Genomic DNA, 26,529 nt, shown 5'->3' with positions numbered 1-26,529 from the left:
GACTCCTGAGCATAAAGCCATCAGTAAATCCTGAGTACTGTCAAGTATGGCCGCCAAATCAAACAAAAACCCAACTCCCTTCCCCGCAAAAAAAAAAAAAAAATTCTTTGGGAATGGTTGGACAGAATGTGTGGACCTAAAGTTGCATGGCTTTATACCACCAATCCTGTTCAATCCCTGTCACTACAACAAGCAACACTGCATCTCTTGACCCTGGCCCTCAGAGACAATCCCACACCAAAAAAAATCACCTTTTGGGATACAGTGTAAGAAGAGGACTTCAGGGGTTCCTGTACATAATATATATGTATATATATAGATATAGATATATAGATATATATATACACAGATAAGCAAGACCAAATACCTGAATTCTGTCAGCTGTATGCTAGCAACATGAGAGACATACAGCTCAGATCATGATTTTTTTAATCCTTAAGAAAGCTTAAATCTTAATGACCACAAAAACCAGATATACATTATCAACATAAAAATCCAGTTTAGTCTTTATTTTCCTATTATGTTACATATATATGTATACACACACACACATATATATATATATATATATGCCTCTCGGAGAGCCCGGCAAGCTACCAAGAGTATCCCACCTGCATGGCAGAGCCTGGCAAGCTACCCGTGATGTATTTGATATGCCAAAAACAGTAACAATAACGGGTCTCATTCCCCTGACCCTGAAAGAAACTCCAATATGGCAGCATTGGGAAAGATGAGTAAGGAGAGGCTGCTAAAATCTCAGGGCTGGGACAAATGGAGACATTACTGGTACCCGCTCGAGTAAATCAATGAACAACGGGATGACACCTGGACCATCTTAGGTGAAGAATCTTAAATGTATGAGAAAATAGTCAGGAACACGGCTCACCAGTACTTACCTTGCGTGTGAGAACCCCTTTTCTGAAATTCTGGCACTGCATCATTCTTTGAATATGACTGGAATTGACCTTCAAGCACCAAAAGGGATGTGGCCCTAAAAGTAAAATTGAAAATCTTGAGAGGAAAGGAAAGGTGTCTATTTGTGTGTGACAAAGGAGGGCTCTTGTCTTTTAGCCAGCTCACCCTTGTTTATTCAGCTCTGGCAATGTTCTACATGCATTCTAATCCCAAAGCTGTCCCATGTCCAGTGCACGAAGACTGCTGATAGACATCTTTATGCAATATAACACACATCCCACAAATCAACCTAGATTGTACAGAGAGAATATCTCTATCCCAAGATGAGCCAATCTACCCCTTTTCAGAGAAAATTGTAAATTCAACCATCAGATGTTCACTTTAGATACAGAGGCAAAGAAAGGGATCAAAGCCGAACCATAAAACAGACCTTTGAGCTATGGTCACAGAGGTGACAAGCGGGGAGGAGGAGGTGAAGAAGCAACGAAGGAGGGGGCCAAAGTACTGTGGGCTGAGGGAGTTGGTGGGAGATGTGGTGTGGTAATATGCACTTGGAAGTTATGAAATTGCATCCCTAAAACACATACAGTCTTGTAAAACATTACTTTAAGAAAATAGGAGAATGAGAAGCAATGGAAATCAGGGGAGGAAGGAAGAAAGGAAGGAAGGAAGGAAGGAAGGGAGGGAGGGAGGGAGGGAGGGAGGGAGGGAGGGAGGAGAAGCCAACACAGGGATACCTAAGATAGATGTCCATCCCACAACTACATATTTCTGTCCTTGAATTTCATGAGACACCCTCTTACCTTTTAAAAAAAAATTCCCCTCAACCCAATTTCTGTTCTTTGCAAACGTTCAAGTAATAATAAGAAGATTTATCCCAGAATTCATGATATTCCTTTATTGTTTAGTATCAACCACCTCCATTTAAGTTTTCTACCTCAACACAATTAACTGAGAAACAGAATGAGCACCATGAACTCATCCTGACCACTTGTCTCACTATATGTAAGCCATCCCTGGCTAACCTCCTCACACAGCTACACCATAAAAGTAGGTCTCAATTTCCCCCAAATCTCTTCTCTTTCATGTGAACCTAAGGAATAAATGGGATCCAAGTGGCTACGCCTGGTTGACATGGAACCGAGAAGTTATGTGCATTCTTTTTTTTTTCTTTTTGGGTCACACCCGGCAATGCACAGGCATTACTCCTGGCTCTGTACTCCTGGTGGTGCTCAGGGGACTATATGGGATGTTGGGAATCAAACCCAGGTTGGTTGCATGCAAGGCAAACGCCCTACCCCCTGTGCTATCGCTCCAGCCCCCCATGTGCATTCTTTACCTCTGCGTGATGTCCAGCAAGTAGGCCTGCTTTGAATGGGACTTAGGAGCTGTAGTTCTCAGAGAAGAAAGTCACATCTAGGACAATATTTTTTTGTAGGGAATCACTGTAAGATACACAGTTACACAGTTGTTCATGATTGGATTTCAGTCATAAAATGTTCCAACACCCATCTCTTCACCAGTGTACATTTCCCACCACCAATGTGCTCGGTTCTCTCCTGCATCACCCCTCACCAGCCTGCCTCTATAGCAGGCACTTCCCCTCCCCCCCCCCTTTTTCCTTTGGGCATTATGTGCATCTAGGACCATCTTCCTAGAAGTCTGACAACGGATTCTGAGAAAATGTTAGGAAAGAAAGACATTCAGAACACTTGTGATACTTTTGCTGAAGACCCAAAAAAAAGATAACCTCTGAAAACAAAGGGCAGAAATTGTCTCTTTCTTCCTGCAGTGAAGGTGTTGCATTTTACCAAGTTTTGAAGCAAGAAACATTTGACCAGGAAAAAATAGTGGAGTCCAAGGAGGAAGAGTCTAATTTTGCACAAGATCTAGGAAGCAACCAAGGTAAATTGCAACAATTTGGGTTCATAGGAAATACTCAGTGTCCCAGAAGTTTGTCTCAAAGAGCACTAAGCAATTCATCCATATGGAGATGTTGTTATTCTTTATTAATTTTCCCCCTTCATTCTTAAACCCAAGGACCCAATCAAATACGAAAATTATGGGAATGCCTAGGTCCTGTCTGATTTTTTTGACATCTGTTTACTACACAAAGTAGCAGAAAACCTGCTTAATCTTTATCAAACGGTAGAAAAACAGTCATAAAGAATCCATATGTTTTTTTAATCATCATAATTTGCTAATTAAAGAATTCATAAAGTTTAACGTTTGCTTGTTTTTTTGGCCACACCCAAAAGTGCTCAGGATTTACTCCTGACTTGTTGTCAGGGATTATTCCTAGTAGGGTTTGGGGGATGGTGCCAGAGATAAAACCTGGGTTGGCTGCATACAAGGCAAGTTCCCTGCCTGATGAACTTTTGCAATAATTTTGATTAACTTATCATAAATTTGGGCCGGAGTGATAGCACAGCAGTAGGGCGTTTGCCCTGCATGCAGCTAGCCCGTCCAAGCTGGGTTTGATTCCTCCGCCCCTCTCCAAGAGCCTAGCAAGCTACTGAGAGTATTCAATATGCCAAACACAGTAACAAGAAGTCTCACAATGGGATTAGAAACTCTTAAAGAGTAATCAGAGGTCAAATCATAAGAGTACAATGTCAAAAGCTACATTATGGGCTTTAAAATTTATCTGAAGGTAATAGAGAGCAACTAAATAACTTTAAGTAGAAATATCATTTCACCCTGATATGAAGTGAAGCTTGGAAAAGGGCATGGATGGAAGCTGTTGTAAAAATTCAAAGAATGAGTAATATAGCTGATGAAACTAGGGATCTGGTGGCTAATAACACTGGCTTCATTCTGTAAAGCTTCTTCACCTAGCATTAGTGTGATCTCTGTGACCTGCTTTAACTTCTTTATTCCTCATTTTCCTTATCTGCAAAAATGAGATAACACAAATACTGGCATCTATTCAATAGACTGCAATCTATTCAATAGTATTGTTCTGAGAATTAAAGAGAATATACATTTAAAGCAATTGGTTTAGAACATGGTACATAATAAAGATCCAATAAAAGTTATGATTTTTGAAATTTAAAAAAAAAAAGAAGTCTCACAATGGAGACGTTACTGGGCCCGCTCGAGCAAACTGATGAATCATAAATTTGAAGTATTGATGGAATTGATGTAGAAGTTTATATATATATGTATATATATAATTTTTTTTGTAAAAGCCCTGAGAGGAAGAGAAAGAAATCAAACAAAATGTATAGAAACAAATTAGCTGGACATGCAAACTGCTTTGATTCACCCAGAGTTGAAACAATCACAAATTTCACAGTTTCATATGGGGATGGGGGTGGGAAGCACGGAGAGGGCCGAGTAAAGCTTTCGATCAATGGTGAGGTTCCTGCTACGACTTGTCAGCAGGGCAGGCTCTGCCCCGACCCCCTCGGGCACGAGCATTAGTGTGGAGAGATGCGAAGAGGAAGAGAACATGAGAAACCCCAAATAATAACAATGCAGATAACAACAATCATCGCATGTGGGGAACAGTGGCCGGTGGGGAACTTGATTCTTGTTTGCCTTGAGTTAAGGACAGAAGTGGGCTCCGCCACACCCAGGCAGCCCCAAACCCCCCTTCCCGCCAAGCCAGACCCCTGGGCTCCCCTGCCTTCAGGCCTGGCACCAGTGAGGGGAGAAGTGGGGGACCCGGAGAAGGCCGTGGGGCTCAGCTACAGTGGGGTCTGGGACCTGCTCCACGCTGGGACGAGCACAGCGGCCATAATGTAGAAGTTTAAATAATGATCTCTCCTTGGTTCAAAGTGAATATCAATTAAATAGGTGCGAGACAAAATTAATCTTGGAAATTAAAATTATTTTTTTTAAAATATTGCTTATAAAACTAAAATGCTGAAATTTAAATATAAATCTGCATGGTCCTTCAAAATTACTTCAACTATTCCAAGAAACTGCTATGCTGAATTCAATCATTATCTTTAGGTTATCTAGTAACAGTTTAATAATCCTAGGCTTTGGTTTTTAAGTGCAAACACTATTCTCGTTTCCCACACATAGTATACTACTAACATATGGTGCAGTACGTAATTTACTAGAGAGCCACTTGCAAAGCTCTGGAAAATCAAGATTTCACAGACGTCTGTGAGGATTCTTCTGCTTCTGCTATAAAAACATATTTTGTCGGTTTTAATTATATTCATGAAACCCAAGTTTTCTGGGTTTTCATCATCTGTAACTGGATTTCTCAATGCACCAAGCATTTTTTTAAATGTTGCTCATTTTCGTAAACCTTTTTTGTATCCCCTAGGTTCTCAGTGGAGTGACACCCTGCCCATCTGTTCTGTCTCTCTCTGCTAAGTCCCCTGCTATGTTGCCAAGGCAACACTACCTGTTACGACATCATAAGGAAAGGTTATCCCTTTGCTAGACTTCTGATATCAAATGCAACGCTTGACTTTCAAGACCACAGCTTTTTATCTTTTGAGTTAAGGTCCCTTCGGTAGGAAATACCTGCCCGGGGAGGCAGCGAGCACTCCCAGCAGTCATCTTTCCACTGTTTCCTTAGCCAACAGCTTCCCTCCATATTTAGGAAACCCAAAGATCTTAAAACACCCCCCATTCCATCTTTCACCCTCTCAATCACAATCTCTCACAAAGACACCGAGAAACACTCGGGATTGGAAACCACTGGTAGGAAGACAACTGTGGGTGGTTTTCCACCTGCAGCATGACTCAATCCCCCCTTCCCTACCCCCAGGCTGCCTATAATGAGGACGAAGTCTCGGCTCTATCCTTCTTTGGTTTAGATTTAGTAACTGCGGTGCAGAATCTAGGCTTCTTGTCAACATCTCCTGGACAGAGGAGCAGTAGCATTCGGAAAACATTGACCTAGATTTTCTAATTCAGGCAGCCCAGCATCATGGAGTTTGACGTGTGTTTTTGTATACACGGGACTTGGGTACATGCATCAGCACTGCTGGGGAGTTTGACTGAAAATGCAGGTGCCAGAATTCTGCTTTTTACAGCAGAATCTGAGTCCAGGATCCAAATATCTGTATTTTAACCAACACACAGAGGCAATTATAATGATGCATGAGAAATCCAAGAATCTAAATCCAAACTTTGCCACAAAAATAATCAAGAGCCCATATTTGAAATAAATAATAAATAAGTGAATGTTTCCTATGTATAAAACAAAATGCTGTGATAAAATCTTTACCGTGATAAAATTTTGTCCATTAAACAATGAGAAACCATGTATTTTAAACAACAACAAATCATGGTTGTTTCTGAATCAGGAAGGGATATTTAATTGCTACACCAAAAATACTGCTTAGTCTGGCCATCAGTTCTGAATATAATGGAGTCTTCCAGAAAATCTGGGGGCAAACTCATCCCACCAAAAGGCATACTACAGTACTCCAACCCATTTTTGAGAAATGGTGGAGGGTCACAGAATCAAGGAGGTAATTTCACAAAACTGTTAATCCATAAAATATTTCTGTATTTCATGAAAATCTGGGTATTATAAGATGCAATATATAGCTGTGATTTCAGAAGAGAGAAAGACAAGGAACATTGCCTTGGAAAGGTTCTTGGACAGATTTTCTTTCAAGTTACTCCATCAGCATTATATTTCCTATGCTTATATGGATGAGCACTTCTACCAGAATCTTATTTTCTGAGTTTACTCAAGTCCAAAAATTTCTTTTCACCACCAAATATGACGCTTAAAAATAAATATAAATACTGAGCTTCCTTTACCCCTAGCACGTGTGGCTGGCCTCCAAATCATGGAGCAAAATTCCTGGTACTAATCTCCGCCACTCCTGGGTGTTAGTCTCCCATTTTGTTGCTTTATGTTCCCCAGATGAATGCAATCTTTCTGTGTCTATCCCGCTCTTTCTGACTCATTTCGCTTAACATGATGCTTTCCATGTAGTACCACTTGTATGTAAATTTCATGACTTCATCTTTTCTAACAGCTACATAGTACTCCATTGTGTAAATGTACCAAATAAAGAGAACACCAAATAAAGGGTGTTGTGAGGATCCTCCCAGGGTGGGAGAAGCATGCTGAAAGTAGACTATAGACCAAACATGATTGCCACTCAATGCCTCTCTTGCAAAACACAGGACCCAAAAGAAGAGAGAACAAGGGAGAATGCCCTGCCACAGAGGCAGGGTGGGATGGGGGGGGGGGGCTGGGAAGGATGCTGGGACCCATGGTGGTGGAGGATGGGTGCTGGTGGAGGGATGGGTACTTGATCATTGTATAACTAAAACCCAAGCACAAAAATTTGTAAGTCTATAACTGTACCTCATGGTGTTTCACTAAGAAAAAAAAAGAAAAAAATGTGTAGAATAAAATAGTACAGTATTGTATTATTGTTTAATAAAATAATATTGAATAAAAAATAAAACATAAATAAATATAAATACTGAAATAAATTCTTCTGGCCTGGTGAGAATCAGGGTACAATGCTTGCCTTGCATACAACTGACATATGGTTAATCCTTGACACTCCCCCAAACACTGCCAGGATGATCCCTGCACACAGAACCAGAAATATTCCCTAAGCACAACCAGGTATCACCCTGAAATTAAAACTAATAAAATAAAGTATTTTCCCTCCTGTCATTGGCAGTCCAGCTTTCCAAGATGCTTTCAAGATGCCATCCTAGCGATGAGTCCATATCAAGAATAAAAATTATAGATTTGTACCAGCCATTTCACAGATTCAAGGGTGCAAAGTTGAGGCTATGGTTCAAATTATCTGGAGTGATGGAAGAAGCAGAACATAATTGTCTGATTTCTATTTCCAGTTCCCATGCCGAAAGCATCCCCATCAGTTGAAGACTGCTGTTCACTTCCGAAGGGCCCTCCGACAATAAACAAGTCTGGACAAAAAGCCTCCTCAAGAGTGGCAACGGTGACCGCGGCCCATAACCCTCACACTGACCAACCTTCCTCAACGTGCAGAGGGTGGAAAACAGTCTGATACTGAGAACAACTCGAGGAAGACAATGAAATAATTGGAAAATAAAACCTTTGGGGAAGGGCTAAAGGAAATAGGATATTTTGCCTGGAGAAGAGAAGGCTGAGGAATGACCTAATTATAGGCTTCACGTACATGAAGAATTAATCTACAGCAGATGGTGACCAGCTGTTTTCAATTCCCATTGAATACAGTACAACAGAAAATTGGCTTAGAGGGTAATATAAAGGATTTAGGATAGATAAAAGAAGGAATTTGCTGGGTTTTGAGGGTCACAGAGGTTAAGAGGAGATAGGCTCTATTACTTAGGGACATGGCAACCCCTCCTTCTCTGAGGTTTCCTGGCTGGATTGGTTTGTTCAAGTGCACTGAGGGGGAAAGAGGGCTTTATTGTGTTGTGAAGACCAGCCTATTCTGTGACTGGGGATCACACCTGTGCGCTTTATTCGTATGGCTTCTTCTAGCTATAGTTTTTGTTTTCCATAAGTCATTATAAATTGAACCAAGTGGCATTTATGAAGTGCTGAGTGGCTGCCAGGCATAATCAAAGAAAACTACAGAGATTCCACCTTTTAGTCTGCAACCTTTGCCATTTGGCAATTATAAGCCCATATTGTGTGCCAGGCACTGTTTCAGGCGTACGGGGAGATGAATTTAAATGAATGAAAGTCTGTTCTCAACAACAGAGGACACACATATTGTGTGTGTGCATGTGTGTGGGATGGGGGAAGGTGGCAAGGGACATGTGATGTAATCAACTGAGGGATTTTAAAAGCACATGAGGGCAAGGTGATAGCTCAGCAGTAGAAAAAGTCACATGTTTTGCGTGTGTCAGGACCAAATTCAAACCCTGGCACCACCTGGCCCCTGGAACACCATAAGGTATAGCCCTGCTTCCCCTGCGCACCACCACAATGCACTAGTGAGCCCCCAGCTCTGCAGCAATGGCCTTGGTGGTTCCTGATTGCATCCTCAGGCCTAGTGTTGCCCAGCCTTGTTGGCTACATATCACCAGGAGTGATTGATCCTCATGTCCCTGAGCACTTCTTGGGAGTCCCTTTTCACCACAAAGTCACATACCTAGGACCCATGGTTATGGCTCAGTGGTGGAACAGCTGTCCCAAAGGTGTGAGGCCATGAGTTTGATCCCCAGTGCCTCCCCACATCATCAAATGCAATCCCAGAAGCAACCCCAGCAGCATTGGTGTTGTGATACCTAGTATCACAACAGGTGTGCAGTCTCTGGCACATAACTAGGTGTGTGACAAACACACCCCCAACATTGCACCAACAGCACCAATAATAGGGGAAGAGACAGGAGGAGAGAAATAAATACTTATCACTTCCCTCCAGAGTCTGATTTTCCTTCTTTGATGCATTCTGCCACATCATTATCATCTCCTGTAAATTGAGATAATCCATACATATGTGCAAAGGTTTTTTGACCACACTCAACAGTACTCAAGACTTATTCCCAGCTCTGCACTCAGGGATCACTCCTGGCTGGGTTCAGGACACCATGCGGGGTTCCAGAGATCAAATCCAGGTTGGCCAAATACAAAGCCAACCACTTAATATTGCTCTGGTTGCAGGAGTCCTTGTTGTGTTTTTTTTTTTAACTACAAAGTATCACAAGAAACACATCTTATTTATTCATTCATGCATTTGTTTATTTTTAAAGGGACTTATTCTTTATAATGACTCATGTCAATTGTCAACATCCAAACAGCTTTACTGTTGGTTTTTCTTTCTCTCGATCAAGCCCTTAAGAGACCTCAGCGAAGGAGAGCTCATTAAAAGACAGTAAGCAGCAGGAGCGATGCACACCTAACAAACCTCAGAAAATTCACTGAAAAGGGGATTGGAGAGGGTAATAAATGTTTAAGGATCAGGATAGAAATAAATTTTAACTGTGATCCAGTACACATTCACATGCATACATAAGCACACACACACACACACACACACACATTTATACATGTAAATGCCCATGACTGAAAAATTTTATAGAGCAGTACTACTTTTATATTTTCTATTCTATTCATTAACTTACTGTTTGATTTTGAGTCACGTCTGGCAGTGCACAGGACTTGTTCTTGTCTCTGGGCTCAGGGATCTCTTCTGGCAGTGCTCAGGGACCATACGCAGTGCCAGGGATTGAACTTGGGTTGACCATGTGCAAGCAACCCCTGATGTTATCTTTCTGGTCCTTCTATTCTATTAATGCTGGTTATTCATCTTTCCCCCTGTCTTTCCTTTGTTGTTTCTATAATGACAAGGGGTCACACACTCATGGTTGTGGTTCTAGCACACTTGGTTGTGTCAAATGTTACACAATTGCAATTCTTGCCAAGGCTCACACACTTTGGTTGTGTTCTCATACTTTCTGGCTGCTTCCCCGTGAGGGTGGGGAAGGGAGTATCATTGTGATGTCATATAGATAATTTTCAGTGCAAACTTCCTGAAGGAAGTTGGGCTTGCACTTCTTTTAATTGTGAAAGAGTTTGAGCGTTTTTCCATTGGTGCGTATACAGCCTGGCCACAGTACAGTCAGAAATCACTGGTAGCTTATTCCAGACAGCAGAGCACCAGGCTCAAGGAGCAGAGCTGTCAGGCATATACCCAGCACTGTGGTGGCCCCAGTGCTTCAATACTCACTCTCATATTTGTAAGTAACTAAGATATTCCATCAGACGCCAATAAGTTGACTTTTCAACTTGGACTGATCATGACCCAGTTTGAAGAACCCTGCCATATGGAAAGAGGGCAGCTTCAGCCCATCCTGGGAGACAGAAATTTATATTCTTTTTTTTTTCTTGTTTTTTGGGTCACACACACCCGGAGATGCACAGGGGTTACCACTGTCTCATGCACTCAGGAATTACTCCTGGAGGTGCTCAGGAGAGCATCTGGGATGCTGGGAATTGAACGAGGGTCGGTTGCATGCAAGGCAAAAGCCCTACCCTCTGTGCTATCACTCCAGCCCCAGAAATTTATATTCTTAACATTTTAGCTAACAGACATAAAGTATGGAGGTGGGCAGGAAAATACCTCAGGAGGTCAGAGTGAATGCTTTGCTGGCAGAAGACCAGGGTTTAATTCCTGCTACTACACAGTGCCCCAAGCACTACTGGGGACAATCCCCAGCACCAAGGAGGGAGGAGCTCCTGAGCACTGCTGGGTGTGGCCAAAGAACTAAATAGTAAAAATAGGGAAAAAATAGTACCTTTTAGCTAAGAAATATAGACTAAGGTCTCGAGAGCCTTTCCAAACCTCAAGCTGAAAAGCTGTGTGTGCATTTATCCCATTACCAAGAGGAGAGGCCAGAGCTCATGGGTAACAGAACACGCTGCGACTGGCCTCTGGGACATCTCTGTCCACCAGGTGGATGGGGATAGAAACTGACTCACAGGCGATAGAGATTCAGGCAAGAAACAAATATGGCATATTTGAATAGACACCAAGCAAAGAGGAAACCCAGTGAAAGGGAAAATTAAAATGTCGGATTCCAGTCGCAGATAGGTCACGACTTAGCTCAAGGGATCCAAGCAGGTCACTTAATATCCCAGGAGTCTGCAGCAGAATCTGCTGCATAAGAATGCCAGTGCCTCCAGCACCTACCACTCAATGATTATTCTCCCTTAGCAAGTCCCTTTGCAGGGTGGACTGCGGGCCTAATAGCCACCAAATAAGAATGTCAGTCAGCATTTTCCCCTACTACCTGGGGAGGCTTCCCTTCAAAATTGTGACTTAAGGCTTAGCCTCCAGCCTTTTCAAATGGATTCAAGAGCAAAGATTAAGTTTCAGGGGTCAATTGGTTATCAAACAAAGGAGTTGCAGATGGAGAGGAGAGTCCAGCCTGTCGCTCTGGGAACCTCTCCTTCCAGCCCCCAGAGCGCTTGAGGGAGTTCAGCTCCTTCCAGGAAAGCAGGCAGTGCAGGGTAGGGTGTCTGCTAGCTCCTGAGAGAAGAGTCTATGTCAGCTGGCTAAGCCTGGAGCTGAGACACTTGCACAGTCAGAGATTCAGGACAGAGAAGGCACAGCCGAGTCAGTCTCAGTGGGGAGAGGTGGGCAGTGCCTGGGTCTAGCCCGGTAAGCGACCCTTGTATTCCAGCTGCTCTGTCCCTGCACTGGTCAGCAGCACTCAGGCTCCACCAGATCCAGGTAGACCCACCAGGTAAGGGTAAGAGGGGAGAGAGAGAACTGGGGCTTCCAGCCCTGAGAAGGCGTTGGGCAGCATCAGCTGTGTCCCTGAACTCTACCATTCACCTTACCTTGGTGGTGGGTCCAACAAGCCAATCCTTTTGCACAATGAGTTCTACGGACAGTCCGTTCAATTCCTCAACCAGACACTTTCATACACATATGTATGCATTCAGACAGGATAATACACTAAAAAAAAAATCATGGCTTCTATCCTCAGAGAGCTCAGACTTAGAGAGGGAGACAATGGAAATGAGGAAACAAAATAAGGCCTTTAATAGTCCACAATAGAAATATAAATGATTAAAATACAGGTGCATCTGACTCCCTAATCACAAGTTCCTAAGTTTCCAGTTCATTTCCCAGTCAGGGCTATAAGGTACCTTCCCTCCAAGGGGACATTTAGAAATATGGTGCATAATCTTGCTTGTCAGATGTCTTAATCCATTAAGGCTGTTATCACCAAATGCCACCAATGATGTAGCTTCAAATAACAGAAATTTATTTCCACAGTCCTGAAAACTGGAAGGCTGAGATCAGAATGACAGCACTGTCTGGTGAGGGATCTCTCCTTGACATGGACTTTTTGCTGAGTCCTACTTGGGAAAGCAGCTAGAGCTCTCTGTGAGGTGGGTCTCTTTGTATGATTGCTAACCTCATTCAGAAGGGCTCCAAACTCATGGATCAATAGCTCCTGTCTTCCAGAACCATTTCAATGGGCATTTGGATTCCAATATGTGAGTAGCTGGGGACACACATTCAAACCATAGCATTGGATGACAAGGGGTGATGCTGGGAAGTTATGGCTAAGGGAAATGTGTGCAAAATGTCCTGTTCTGTGTAGGACCGTCCCACTGAAAATGCCAACAACTGCCTTGCTGAAAAAAATATCTTTTAAGGCAGCTCACATAGAGAAGGGAGCACCAAATAAAGGGTGCTGGGAAGATCTGCCCCAGGATGGGAGATGCATGCTGAAAGTAGACTACAGACCAAACATGGTTGCCACTCAATTTGTCTTTTGCAAAACCAAGCACCCAAAAGAAGAGAGAGAACAAAGGGAATGCCCTGCCACAGAGGCGGGGGGAGGGAAGGAGGTGGGGGGGGAGGGATACTGGGATTAGTGGTGGTGGAAAATGGGCACTGGTGGATGGATAGGATCATTGTATAACTGAAACCCAAGCACAAAAACTTGTAAGTCTACAACTGTACCTCATGGTGTTTCACTAATAAAAATTCAAAAACATATATCTCTTAAGATTCATGCCAGAAATCCTAATGCTCCCTAAGATTCCCCAGCCACTGACATATCACTTTTAAATTCAATAAAAATGTATTGTCATTTGCTGTGAGAGTTTGAATGTTTGTCTCCTCCTCACCACTTCATGAATTGGTGTCCAGGATGATAGTAATAGTCAGTGGGCCTTTGGAAATTCAGTCCTGAAGTGGAACCTCATAAATAGGATTATTGTTCTTACAAAAGAGGTGCCACAGAGAATCTTATGCTCTTCCTTATTCATACTTAATGAAGGACCTGGCAGTAGTTCAGCTGTAGAGCACCTGCTTTGCAGGCAGATGGCCCCAAGACAGGTTAAATCATAACAATATGATGCATTAGTGATGAAGGTAGAAAATAAACAAGTAAACACAAGTAAGGACAACATGAGATGGTGTGAAGTGATTTGAAATAAAATGGAGAAGGGTAATGAGTTAGACAATGACTTGGGAGAGGGGCTAGCTGTTTTCAGACAGGATGGACATAAGAAACTTCTGTAAACTTTTGAATTATGACCTGACTTATAAGAATAACTCGTGTATAGAATTGGTGAAAAGAACATTTCAGGCAGAAGGAACAATTGCAAAATGAAAAGGTCTGAGTTCGAGGTGTGCTTGGCAAATTGTAGGACCAGCAAAAAAGCTTGAGGAGAATGAACATGGGCATGAGCCCTGGGGAGTGTGTATGGAGCATTTAGTCAGTAGTTGAGCACAAGGACCATCAAGAGACTTCATAGGCCATCATAAAGACTTGAATGTTAAATATAATGAAAGGCATTAGACAATTTGAGTCAAGAGTGACAAGATCTGACTTATATTTTGAAATAGTCTATTCAGTCTATTGAGAAGACACAAAATGAACAAGTGTAGAAGAGAGAAAACCAAACTTAAAATGTCAAAGAAAGCATCTACCTAGCCAAACACATGACATAGCTACACCATAGTTGCCAGAGATGGAGCAGATCAAAACCTGGCTTTCAGAGCAAAGGACAGTTCCCCACCACCATCACCCTGCCACTCACTGGATTCCTAATAATCTAGCAACACTCTGAATGGCACAGCGATTATCCAGACAAAGTGCATGACCAAGCCAGTACTTCAGCAGAAACAAATGGCCATGGACATTCTCCAATGCAAGAAGGAAACAGAACCTCAAACACAAGTTTAAGGAAAACTAGCTAAAATTTAATAAAATCACCTTTGTTTGTGTTTGCATTGGAATCCTTTTAGGAGTGGTAAAACAAGTGATTTTTTTTCTTCCTTGGATTTGGCAAAGAAAAATGAGTTGCAAGACACGGTCTAAAAAAAGAAAAATTCAAGAAAATGATAAAAGAACAAGAACAGATTGAAGAAAGTCAAGGATAAATAAACAGATGAATTAAATAAAATAAAAACAAGTTCCCAGACTATAAGACTAATTATAGGCCACCAGAAGAAAAAGGAAAAACGGAGTATATAAATTGGGTAAAGTTCCCAAGTGATGATGAAAGATAGAATTGAATTTTCTTTCTTTTTTTTTAAATTTTTATTTATTTATTTATTTATTTTGTGTACCCATCCCTCCACCAGTAACCATTTCCCACCACCACGGATCCCAGTATCACTCCCACCCTCCTATCCCCCCATCCCACTGTGCCTCTGTGGCAGGGCATTCCCTTTTGTTCTCTCTCTCCTATTGGGTGTTGTGGTTCGTAAGAGTTAAGCCTGATTTTCAGGGAGAAACGTTGGATGATTTACTTTCCATTAATCATTTTGTAAATAAGGAGATGTCGCGTAAGCAACCACGTGGTTTGGAATAAAAGTCCTGGTTCCCGCATGCCCGAGCTATGCTTGCAGAGGCTCGTGGTAACCAGGGTTCCATCTGGAGAAGGCGGGATGTGGCACCTACCCCATCTGGGACTTCCCGGTGATCTCGGCTCTGTTTGGGACCTGGAGTATTCTCCGGGAGCTGTGGAGCCTCCCAGTGGTTTTTCTTCTTTGCTGCTGTGTGCTGTAAAGATGGCACTGGGGGGCCTAGAATTGAATTTTCAATGGTAAACTCTTTTTGTTTTGTTTTGGGGCCACATCTGGCAGGATTCGTGGCTCTGTGCTCAGGGATCACTCCTAGCAGTGGTCAAGAGACTATATGTGGTGTTGAGGGTCAAACTGGGGTCTGTTGCAAACTAGGTAAGTAACTTAGCCCCTGTGCTTTCTCTCTAGTCCCCTCACTAATAAATTTGATGCACTCTACACACGTGTTGGTTTTGAATGATGTACAACTAAAATCATAAATATTATGTTGCATAACTTGAATAAAGGAAATAAAAGCCAAAGGGACTATAAAGGTCAACATTCATAATGGCAGAAATAGATTCTACAGTGACTTTATGGTGATCATGCAGATATTTCATAAAGATACTAATAAATTACACCATTTTATGTGAGAATGGGGAGAATATAGAATGCCAACTCCAACAAATTTACTGTGATAGCAGGGCTCCACAATTGGAAAAGAGTAAGAGGCGAAAATGGCAAGTTATCTACAACACAGTGATTTGAAAAGGTCTTGGTGAGCAACAAGCAGTGCAGAGAGGGTAAAGTGTAGAGTGACAGAGTGACAATCAGTCTTTGGCAGTAATAAGTAAAGAAAACTTAAAGTAATATGCATTTTTTAAAATCAAGAGTTTTATGCATGGTTTGCATATAAATACAAGCAAAGAGGAAAGAAGGAAAAACATATAAACATTTTGACAATTGAGGCATTGCATAATGTGTATATTTTAATTGTGTATGCTTGATGGTAGGTATTTTTCAGATTTTCTTTAATAAGTAAATGTCTCACATAGTTTTCTTCAAGTGGGTGTTAAAGGTCATGGTAAGGTGGATGATTCTTTAAGAAGAGATTAAAAATAAGAATCCAGACACATGGCTCTGGGCTATTCAGGCAGGTATGACTTTTTCAGAGGAGGCTTTAGAAGGAGACTCAGCTCAAGGACAAGACTTTTTGTTTCCTTTTTATTTCAAAACAAGTCTTTTCCATCAAGCACTGGCACAATACTCCCTGAGAGACACAGTAGTCATGGAACAGTGCTGGAGCCAGTCCCAATTATGCTCAAAAGCCTTGGTGACTCATGACTCTGAAAGAAGCACTCGTGAGGCCGCTCTGGGCTATTGTTTAGCCCTTTTCCCCCATGTTCACTGGTGTAGACTCTGCTCCAGCAGAAGGCCTACTCATCAGTACCGTCCACAGCCTGGACTCTGCAGCATGTATCTGTTCCTGCTGGGTAGACACTTCCCCAGCCTTCTCTCTCCTCATCTAAGAAGCATCAGTTATTCCCCAGCACTGCACAGTGGAGCACTTAGACCCTCTCACCTACCTACCCTGTCTCACGGTTGTCTGTGACTCCTTCCTCCCTCATTAATTATAACTTCTGCTCTTTGTGTTTTCCAGAGCATGGAATACGGTGCCTGATAAACGTTTGCTGAATTTCACTAACAACGGCATTAGATTGGGTGTGACAAAACGTGGTTGATTCACGCTGAAAGTTTGTACCCATTCAGACCCTGATTCAGACCAAATCTAGGAGTGAAAGCACATCTGATGATCCATTCTAGAACACACATACTTACATTTTGGAGCTCTTGAGTGATACATCACAGAAATGTTCTGCCAATAGAGAACTCGGATATAAATAAAACAAAATGAATAAAAATAGCAAAAGTCAGTTTTCTTTAAACCATATTCACAGTCTCTTTCTCTCTTTTAATGCAAGTACTTGACACATTTTTTTTTTTACCATGGAGGCACCCATTTGAAAGATACCCATCTAGAATTAGCAGTGCCAGTTGTATGCATAAATACTGGCTAGACTACTAAATATGGACCACTCTCCCCCGCCCGTGAAATTTCCTTTATTAAAAAAAAAAATCTAGATACCCAAAGTAACTGATCATTTCAGGTGATCCCACTTTTCCCTTCCCACACCCTAATTTCTACCTTTATTATATGGAGGAACCTGAGGGGCCAAATTCTCACTTTTTGTCTTTTTATCTACCTAGCACCCTTGCTCCATTGCTCTTCGGTATGCCAGGTACTAAAGACCATGTGAATAAAAAATCTGCTTGTCCACAGTTCCCTGGTAGTGATTGTTGAGGTGCATATTACAATCCTAGTAAGAACCACAGGGCTTATCTAGCCAAAGGCTCCTGTGAGAAAAACATATGTTACAACCAATTAAGTGCCTTCAGACACATTTTGTCATAACTGTATAGACTTTAACTAATACAAAAAGTTTTTTGAAGTAAGCAAGTCTTTAAAATCTTTAACATGGGGCTGGAGCAATAGCACAGCGAGTAGGGTGTTTGCCTTGCACGTGGCCGACCCGGATTCGATTCCCAGCCTCCCATATGTTCCCCTGAGCACCACCAGGGGTAATTCCTGATTGCATGAGCCAGGAGTAACCCCTGCGCATCACCGGGTGTGACCCAAAAAGCAAATAAAAATAAGAATAAAATAAAATATTTAATGGATTTTTATCCATGTTTCAGAGACAACTACCAGCTTACTTTTACTACTCAAAACCATGTCCACATGCTCTGTGAAAAAAGGTTAGACTGGACTTTTTTTTTTATAAAAATGAGATATGCATCACGAATTTGCTCATTGAATTGTTTGTTTCTTAAATATAAAGGTGCAATTAAGAGAAACATATAAACCCTGTCTACACTTGTTATAACTGAGTGACCCGGAAAGCAGGACATATAAGGGAAGATTCGAAATGTCTGTATTAATCATCCTTACTCATACAGTCAATCAAGATTTCCATGTCTTTAGGACATGTTTAGTTCTATGACCTGGACCATTTGGAAATATGGAGCTTGCCTTGATTGAACTTATAATACAAAGAACATGGATGGAGTCACTTTGAGGAAAGACTCATGACTGTGCCTGTGGGAGGAAGCACAAAGCCTGTTCAGACACCTTCCACAATCTTGTGAAGATTGCTGGGCTATGTGAGTCAGAGGAGTGGAGGAGCTATTTTTACAGATTTGGGGGATCATGAGCTTAAAGGTGGTAAATGAAGTCATAGAGTAGATACCAACCTCCAGGGGTGAATGAGTGGTGGGTGAAACAGGGCAACACAGTGTGAAGTAATTGGATATAATGATACTATTGAAGGAGGCTTGAGAACAATGGTCTACAATAAAGAGAAAAACCAAGGAATATCTATCATTTGTGGTAAGCTGTATCAAATGTCACAGAGAAAACAACAGCTGACAGTCACTTACTTTTTACTCTCCCATCAAGAAGAGAGGTTCTATGACCCTTTCCCTTAAGTGGTGGTGCGTTCTGTGTCTATCTTGCCCAATAACTGACGAATTAATGCTACACCAATTTTTCAGGCCTAGAATTTAAGAGAACGGCAGGATCCAATTCCTTTTTCTTAGAATGAATCCTGCCTCGGATGCAAAAACGCACGGTAGAAATGACATTTGTACCTTTATGGTCATTGCAGCACTGTTCTCAATAGCCAGAATCTGGAAGGGAGAAAGTAGATAAAGGACCAAATGTGATGGACTCTTAGTATCTGTATTGCAAACCATAATGCCCAAAAGTAGAGAGAGAGTATGAGGGAAACCGTCTGCCTATGGAGGCAGGGGGAGGGTGGAAAAGGAGACAGTCATTCTATGATTGTCCCTCACCAATACTGGGGACATTGGTGGTGGGAAATGTGCACTGGTGGAGGGATGGATGTTTGAACATTATATGATTGAAACTCAAACATGAAAGCTTGTAACTGTATCTCATGGTGATTCAATTAAAAAAAAAAAAGAATCTGCCTCAGGAAGAAGCCACATAAGACATCTGACTACTTTGAAATCACACTGAAAAATCCCAAGCTGGCCACAAAGAGAAAGGTGCCCGGACAATCCTGCATGTTCCAACCGTCCTATGCCAGGCACCATTTGTCCAATTCTTGATCCCATGTCATTGCATTACATTGAATTACATTGAATATCTAAGATGTGGCTAAACCCAGGTAGTCAATAGATCTGTGAGAAATTATATTTTTCAATTAATTTTTAATTTATTGAGGTATTGTGATTTATAATATTGTTAATGGCCACTCCACATGTACATATTCATCAACACCACACCCATCACTGCCAGTGCATCCATGGCACCTCCCAAGGATTTAATGTACCTGACTTTTAAGCCCCAACCCCAATGAATTTATGTATTACTTCTCTAATTGTGTTGCCTTTAACCCTTCCTTGCTACCTACCTTGTTGTGTATCTTTAAGTCCCACACATAAGTGAGAGCATTCTGTACCTATTTCCTTCTGACTTTGCTCAGCATGATATCTCTAGTTCCATCCATGTTGCAACAAATTGTCTGATTTTGGTTCTCTCTTAGAACTACATAGTATCCCATAGTATACCACAACTTCCTGCTCCATTCTTTGTACTTGAGCTAGTTAGGCTGTTTCCATATCTTGGCTATTGTTCTAAGGGCTGCAATGAGCATAGGTGTTCATATATCTTTTTTAATGCTTTCTAAATTATTTTTAAACAACTAAGTAGATGATTTGTTTCATAGTATCTAATATCAACCCCCAAGTGGAATGTTGACACTATCTATCCAGAGTTAATATTGTCTTCACAGGTGGAGAGAAAAGTCCTTTGTAGGAGCCCTAACCTCAGACACAGCTGTTCAGAGTGTTCCCAGGCCATTGTCTTCTGACTGAAAATTCAAAGGTTTCCAGAATTCCCATAGGTTTAAAAATCCTCTCAAGTGCCTTGAAACTTAGAAAAGTTAATGCTTATGATTAAAGTTTTATTATAATGAATAAAATCGGGCTGGAGCAATAGCACAGTGGGTAGGGCGTTTGCCTTGCACATGGCCCACCCAGCCCACCTGAGTTCGATTCCTCCATTCCTCTCCAAGAGCCCGGCAAGCTACCAAGAGTATCTCGCCTGCACAGCAGAGCCTAGCAAGCTCCCTGTGACTTATTCAATATGCCAAGCACAGTAACAAGTCTCACAATGTTACTGTGCCCTCTTGAGCAAATCAATGAACAACAGGAGGACAGTACTACAGTGCTACATAATGAATATATGTAGGGAGAAATTTGGGAGCATCATAAAGGCAGAACATCTATGCCCTTTCCCCAGGGCATGAGATCAGGTCAACTGGCACAATAGGGTCTTCACACACTCAGTAAAGCTCCTCCAAGCTTCAGTATTCAGAAATTTTTTTATTGTGAAATGACTACGTTTTATTATATAGTCTTTTTTTTTAATGAATCACCATGGGATACAGCTACAGGCTTACAAACTTTTGTGATTGCATTTCAGTCATACAATGATCAAGTACCCATCCCTCCACCAGTGCCCATTCTCCACCACCAATGTTCACAGTATCCCTCCCTCCCACCCTACCCCCACCTCTGTGGCAGGAACATTCCCTTTTATTCTCTCTCTCCTTTGCGGTGTTATGGTTTGCAATACAGGTTGTAAGCAGCCAACATGTTTGATCTATAGTTTACTTTCAGCACACATCTCCCATTCTAAGCAAGCACCCCAAGCGTCATTCACGTAGTGGTCCTTTCTCTATCCCAGCTGCCTTATCCCCCAGCTTGTGAGGCCAGTTTCCAAGCTGTGGAATGATCCTTCTGGCCCTTATTTCTATTATCCTTGGGTGTTAGTCTCCCATTCTGTTACTTTAGCACTGTAGCACTGTCCTCCCATTGTTCATCGATTTGCTCGAGTGGGCACCAGTAACATCTCACAACAAATTGTGAGACTTGTTGTTACTGTTTTTGGCATATTGAATATATCACGGGTAGCTTGCCAGGCTTTACCGTGCGGGCAAGATACTTTCGGTAGCTTGCCGGGCTCTCCAAAAGGGGCAGAGGAATCAAACCCAGGTTAGCCATGTCAGCTGCATGCAAGGCAAACACCCCACCCACTGTGCTATAATTGCAAGAGCCAGAGCCTGGGGGCAGCAGAGAAAAACAGAGGCTCACGTAGGCGGAGCCCCTCCCCCATCCTGCACTGTCAAGGGCCTGCCCCACGCACAGCGGAGTGGTCCCTGGACTGTCCAATAATTCACAACCAGGCCAAGGGACTCCACTCTCCTCTCCACCATGGCGCTGAGGTGTCCTGAGCTGGAAGGAGGCACTGCACCCCAGCTTGGCACATGGAACCACTACATCCCTCAGCTCTGCATGCAGCACCACCACAATGCCCTTTCTGATACTTTATATTCCACAAATAAGAACAGTCATTCTATGTCCCTCTCTCTCTGGCTCATTTCACTTAATATGATACTCTCCATGTTGATCCACTTATATGAAAATTTCATGATTTCAATTTACTGGGACTATTTGATTGCATAGATATGCTTGATTAAATCATTGACCCAGTGACTGAAAAGCACCTCTAGCCTCAGAGGTGACTGATCTACTGATCTAATCATCTAATCAAGGTATACTTCCTAATGATGAACCCGTTCCTAAAACTGTTAGGGGACCCATCACTACTCATTTAATTAGCCTAATAAACATTCCTCACAAACAGGTCATTCTAAGTTTGGTGAAATTCTGTGCCAGAAATCGAGGGTAAAACCCAAAGTCTTTGTGGTATACTACATGTAGCAATAAATATCAAGATTTATGTCAAGAAATTAAGAATAAAACATACCCATTACATTCTGCAATGTGTACAGATAGTATGAGGGTTAAGGTACTAAACAGTTCAATCCCCCCAAACCAATGATTCGCTGAACGCCACCAGGAAAGACTCCTGACTATAGAACTAGAATTGCATCCAAGTGCTACTAGGTGTGGGCTCAAAACAAATAAACAAACAAAAACAGTGGATAGATGATGCAAAATGTACCATTTTAAGCAGCAGTTGAATTTGAAACAGGAATTACGTGCTCAAACATGACACGCTATTCAGGGACTCTCAAGATAATAGCACTGTTAAAACACAAACAATAACATAGTATAATTTTGTGTCAAAAATTTTTCTTGTGTGTTAAGTAAACAAACAGCCCAGGTGGGTTGCGGTACACATGGGGATGTTGTCAGGAGCCTTGAAAGGAAGGAAATGCTGCCAGATGGAATATAGGCAGTCCGCAGATGGTCTACAGCTGTCGGCTACTTAGGAACTGGCCTCAGCTGCAGAATAACCCTGCTGAGGAAGTGTGCTTCCTAGGTGTGTAAGGTCAGAAGGTCAGAGGTCAGAGTACTCAGGAGAATTACAAGCAATAGGAAAAAACATAGGCGTGTGTTGTATATATTGGTATGTATGAGTTTATTATATATCCTATTATTACTTACTTGATTGAGCGGGCCCAGTAACATCTTCATTGTGAGACTTGTTGTTACTGTGTTTGGCATATTGAATACATCATGGATAGTTTACCAGGCTTTGCCGTGTGGGCGAGATACTCTTGGTGCCTTGCCTGGCTCTCCGAAAGGGAAGGAGAAACCGAACTCGGGTCAGCCGGATGGGCCGCGTGCAAGGCAAACGCCCTACCCGCTGTGCTTACTTGATCAATTTATTTTAAACCTGTAATAATTTAGTTTTGTTGCCCACACTAATTTGTGGGCCAGAGAAATAGTATAGGGGTTAAGTTGTAAGCGTCAACCTCAGTTCAAATTGCCCACACCACCAACGATCTCACTCCTGAGCACCACTGGGTATGGTCCCCAAACCAACAATGAAATTAAAATGTTTGTTACATATTAATGTAAATATTAAATGTATAGAAATATATTTACATAGCTGACCCATGAAGGACATAATTTGTTAAGGATTTTTTGTTCTGTGGTTGTTTGAGAGCCACACCCCCCCAGGCTATACTTGGGTCTTACTCATGGTTTATACCTAGGAATCACTCCTGGCAGGCTCAGAGGACCATATGGAATGCTGAGGCCTGAACTCAGGGTGGCTGCATGTGAAGCAAGCATCCTACCCCCTGTACTATATCACTCTGGGCCCCTGAACAAGAGAACTCGAAACGTATGGGTCTACTTATATAACTGGAATTTTTTTTAAGTGCATCTTCAAATTTTATTTTCATGTAGTTTTAAAATAAATTTTGAAATCTCCTGGAAATTTATTTATTTATTTTATTTATTGAATCACCATGAGAACAGTTACAAAGCTTTCAGGTTTAAGTCTCGGTCATACAATGATCAAACACCCATCCCTTCACCAGTGCATATTTTCCACCACCAAGAACCCCAATATACCCCCTATCTCACCCATCCCTGTGCCTGTAAGGCAGATGATTTCCACTTAACTCTCTCTCTACTTTGATTATATTCATTATTTCGACAAAATATGCACCATTATTATTTGGATTTTTCCCCAACAATCAAACCTGCTGAAAAGGCATCGTGAAATAATTTGTTTTCTATTGCTGGTTATGAAGACCATATGATGTTGGCCACGCGATTTTGGATTTCTGATATTTTACTAATTAAGTCTGAAGGGATTTCTGCCAAAAGCCGCATAGTTCCGAGATTGGTTTGTGTGCCTCTGGGACCATGACCATGCCGGAGAGCCGCTCGTGGGAGGCAACTCGTGGTCTTGGCAGGGCAAGAAGGATGTGCTGGTTCTGCACTCCCATCCCATGAAACCACAGTTGCCCCATCACTGCTGGTTCATACCTGGCTGTCCAATAAGCTCTGAAGTGGCGGCCACCATGCTGCTGGGGGGTGGGGGGCGAGGAAGGCGGAAGAGACAGACACCCTTTCCCTCAGGGGGGTGGGGGGTAGCATGGCACCATAGCTTAATGCATTCACATTTCTGCCAGAAGCTTCTGAGTTCTGAATTAGGTCCGTGTGCCTCTGGGGCCATGGCCGTGCCAGAGAGCTGCTCATGGGGGGCAACTTGTGGTCTCGGCAGGGCTGGGAATTTTTTAAATATAAACAAATTATGTTGCTAGTTCCTCACTAGAATCTTCATACATATGAATAAGGAAGGATTTATTTTTCACATTACTTTTTTGCTTGTGATGTCTATGGTTATTTTTATCTGTAACATCTACAGTTTATGGTCCATGAAACAATACTGATACAGTTAGTAATGATTATTCTTATAAATTCTTGATAAATATAGTTCAGAAATACAGCACTATACATATATGTTCTCTTCCTTATGACTTTCACAATACTTCTTCTCTGTCTTTTAAGCACACAGCATATAGTACATAAAATAAAGGCCCTCCCATTGATTGTCGATTTGCTCGAGCGGGCCCAGTAACGTCTCCATTGGAGACTTTGTTGTTACTGTGTTTGGCATATCGAATACGTCACGGGGAGCTTGCCAGGCTCTGCCGTGCGGGCGAGATACTCTCGGTAGCTTGCCTGGCTCTCCGAGAGCTCCAGTGGCGCAATCGGTTAGCGTGCGGTACTTATACGGCAGTATGATATAGTACATATAGCATACAAATTATGTGTGGACTTTGTTATTGGCAAGGATTCTGGTAAATCACAGGCTGTTCATAGTTAAGTTTGTTGAAGTTAAACATAGATCTGGGGAGGCCTCCTAAATGGTATTTGGATGAGGATTGGGTGGTGTCAGAGGTTCCCCAGAATATCCCAGGATGTCTGGAACTTTAAGGGCCACACCTGGTGGTGCTTGGATGCCCATGTGGTGCTTGGGATCAAACCAGGGCTTGAAGTATGCAAGGCATGTACCTTAGCTCGTGAGCTATCTCTCTGGCCTCTGTACCTAGATTTTTATCTGTATAATACTTGTCACACCTAATTTCCCTGTTGTTCAGGGGTCAGTTGGTATATGGGGGGTGGGAAGGGTGTCTATAAATAGAGACAGAGTTAGAGATAGGGAGATAGATTCTGAGGAATTGATTCACATGGTTCTGGAAGCTAAGTCCCATAATAACTGTCATCTGTAAGCCGTGGGCCCAGGAAAGCTTGTGGCATGAGTCCCAGCCCAAATCTGAAGAGCTGGTGATGTAAGCCACAAAGTACAAAAGAGAACATCGCAGCTCATACAGTTAGGCAGAGACAATGAATTCCCCTCTCCTCCTTTCCTGTGCTTTTTAGGCCATCAACTTGTGGGATGGCGTACACCCACATGGGGGAGGGCAATCTGTTTCACTGGGTCTACTGATTCAAATGTTAATCTCATCGGGAAACACCCCCACAAACAAATTCAAAAATAATGTTTAGCCAAATATTTGGGGACCCAGTGTTCCAATCAAGTTGACACAAAATTAACCACGTCATGAGCAGCCTGCATCTGGCCTGAGGGAGGCAGCATGTAAGTACAGACCTCTGTATGAAGAGAGACACACCAATGGATAACAAAGTGCCTTTGGCCAGGGCCGCACACAGCACAGCTTCTCCATCTGCCCCATCCTGCTGCTTCGTCTTTTCATAGGTGTAGATTCACATTAAATATCTGGTATACTATGTTGAAACCACAACACCCAAAAGGAGAGAGCAAAAGGGAATAAGCCTGCCACAGAAGCGGGGGGGGGGGGGGGGGGGGGGGGGGGGGGGAGGGGGGGCGGGCAGGAAGGATACTGGGATCATTTGTGGTGGAGAAAGGGCACTGGTGGAGGGAGGGTTATTCGATCATCATATGACTGAAACAAAAGCATGAAAGTCTGTAACTACACCTCACGGTGATACAGTAAAAATAATAAGAAAATGATAATAAAATATATTTTTTAATTATCATTTTATATATATATATGGTATTCTGGTCTCTGGGTCTGCCCTGACAACATTTATATTCTCTGAGCCTACGTGGCTTGGAATAGTGAGATATGAGGGAAAGGACATGTATTTTAAAGACAGCTATATCTAAATTCCAAACACAGATCCCCTACAGATTGGCTATGTAATTACGTTATTCAGCCTCACTTGGTTTTGTTTTTTTTTCAACTGTAAAATGTGAATGAAAATCACATATACTGTAGGGTTGTCATACAAATTAGAAACAAATAAAAGGTGATATCCCTGCCACATTGGAATCATTCAGTATAGGAATTAATGGTCCACATGGAGTATAACCAATATAACCCAGTTGAACTTCCAGAGTCCAACATGAGATGCCAGCCTAGTAACCTGAAATCTCTTAGCACTTCATTCAAAACACACAAAGAACAACCTAATCAGAAAAAGAATCATG

Source organism: Sorex fumeus, unplaced genomic scaffold (genome assembly GCF_029834395.1).
Source record: "Sorex fumeus unplaced genomic scaffold, SorFum_2.1 ptg000002l, whole genome shotgun sequence".
Lineage (NCBI taxonomy): Eukaryota > Metazoa > Chordata > Mammalia > Eulipotyphla > Soricidae > Sorex > Sorex fumeus.
Note: the sequence above shows the minus strand (reverse complement) of the source record.